At 38.0% G+C, this 2,333-nt stretch overlaps 1 protein-coding gene across 1 annotated transcript in view; it reads right to left on the reverse strand.

The window, feature by feature from the left end:
* RWDD1 (RWD domain containing 1) overlaps positions 1-2,333 on the reverse strand; it is a 39,593-nt gene that overhangs the window by 28,670 nt on the left and 8,590 nt on the right. The gene's annotated exons all lie outside the window — the stretch shown is intronic.

Consider the following 2,333-nt stretch of genomic DNA (forward strand, 5'->3'; position numbering starts at 1 on the left):
AAAAAAAAAAAAAAAAAAAATTACAAATTTTTATGTTTGGAGGACTTATGTGTGGGTAAAGAAAACTAGTTGAAAATATACTGAAAATTCAATTATGGACAATAGTTTTTTAACAATAATATGGTCAAAACTGTTTTCTAAACATAGGAAGACAAATCTAACAACAGTGCATAAAATGGAAGGAAGGAAACAGGACGAGAGGTAGGATGAAACTAGGTAACTATTGTAATGACCCAGGCAAAGGTAATGAAGTTCTGAACTAGGCTGGCAGCAAGGGGAATAACAGAAAATACAGAGGAAGCTAAGATGGGGATGATACTTTGAGTTTGCAGGCTGAGAATGTTACGGTACCACTAACACAAATGAGGAATACAAAAAAATAAAAATTCATACATGATATATTTTAAGGACACAGGTACTTTCAGTTGGAAGCAATCAAATATGCAAATAGAACTAGTGAGAGCTGGGCTTTAATTCAATTTGGGATCAACTACAGAGACATCATAGCGAAGGCCATTAGACTAAATGAAATCAATGAGATCATTGCAAAAGTAACGAGAGAGATGAAAGTCAACACCAACTCTATAAGGAATCCTCAATTTGAAGAACAAAGTAGGAGGAAGTAAAACTGCCAGAGATTAAAAGAAGCGTTCAGAAGAGGTGATAACAAACTCAAGAGATAACAGTGTTATGAAAATCAAGGCAAGGGAGCATTTCAAGGAAAGAAGAAGGATGATTCTCCCCATCCCACCTCATCTTCCCACTGTCTCTCCTCACATGGAGTTTCCTAGCAAGCAGATTTTATCACATCATTATCCACCTATAGCAGCAGTTCTCTATCTATACACAGTATGTTGGGATCAGTCGTGAGAAAGGGGTGGAGTCATAGGCTACACACTAGAAAACATGCATAACCCGAAGCCTATTTTATTGTGAAGCCACCCCCCCAATCAGGATCTGGGTCTGACATGGCAGTATCTACAATGTGTGCACTGTATGTTCTGCATAGTTATGGAGGGATAAAATGGGCAATGACCTATTGTCCTGTCGGATCATATCTAAATCTCTGATGAGGCCCTCTGTGATCTGACCCCTGCTTACTTGTCAGATCTCATTTTCCAAGACTCTTACTTCTCACTTCATGTTCCAACAATACCAAACCACTTGTCCTTTTAATACATTTCCATCTCTCAGAGTCCTGCTTCTGCATATGCTGTGCCCCATGCCGGAATACCCTTCCCCCAGTCCCATTCACTCCTCATCACACCTCAGTTCTCCAAAACAACTCAGGCTGTCCCCTCTCCCTAAATTTATCCAATGTCTGTTTTCTTAATAGACTGAGCTCCTAAAAGTGGATATAAGAAGTATTTAGTAAATTAGGAAACCAAAAGGATATAGGGATGTTAGCAAGAATATCACTGAACTGCTTGACCTGGAGAGCCAGACAGAATAGGGAGGCAAGATGGACCAGAAAGAAGCTGATGAACTATCAATCCGTGAGAAATTATGAGAGGCATGTTCAATAAAAACATAGGAACGAAAAAACTACAGGGCTATAAGGCTTATGGACAGAAGGAGGAATTTCAAAGGCCAAAATTTTAGAGATGGCATTTTCAAGGTGTAGCTATGCTCATGTGCAGCCAAAGGGTGGAAATCAAAATTGGTAGTTGATAAAGATAAGGATTTATGAAACTATATTATTGCAATATCAACAACTAAGATGGTAAATTTCTAGTAAAGAGTTACGTCTGTTTAACAGTTATGAAATATTTATACTTAACATTCCTTCTCATTAAACAGATATAGAAACTGAGGCTTGGAGAGGTTATATGATTTGTCTGAGGACACTACACCAAGTGCTACTATAGAAAAAAAATGTGAACCAAGTACAACAAAGAAAAAGAATATTGGGAAATACTACTATTAATAATAGACCCCCGAAATCCACTCTCCCCTTGTTCAAGTTATACAGTGTTTAACTGAGCATACTGAGCACCCAGAATAAAGACTACATTTTCCAGTTTCATTTCCAGCTAGGCCTCACCAAGTAACTAAGTTCCAGCTAACAAGATGGAAGCAGATATGTCCTTTGACTGTTTCTAGAAAACATCCTTAAGAAACTGCTCTCTTTTACTTCTTTTTTTCATTCCTTTATTTGTCATACTGCCTGAATAGGGAATGCTGCACCTTTGACCATGAGAGTGAGACAACACCTTAGGGATGACCGAGAGCTAAGTTAGAAGATGGGTCCTTGAGGATTTCCTGGACTATAGCTACCAAAACTCTCTTTTATGTGTGGAAGCAAAAATCACTTATTTACCTTTTTAAAAACC

Source organism: Propithecus coquereli, unplaced genomic scaffold (assembly GCF_000956105.1).
Source record: "Propithecus coquereli isolate 6110/MARCELLA unplaced genomic scaffold, Pcoq_1.0 Scaffold313, whole genome shotgun sequence".
Classification (NCBI taxonomy): domain Eukaryota; kingdom Metazoa; phylum Chordata; class Mammalia; order Primates; family Indriidae; genus Propithecus; species Propithecus coquereli.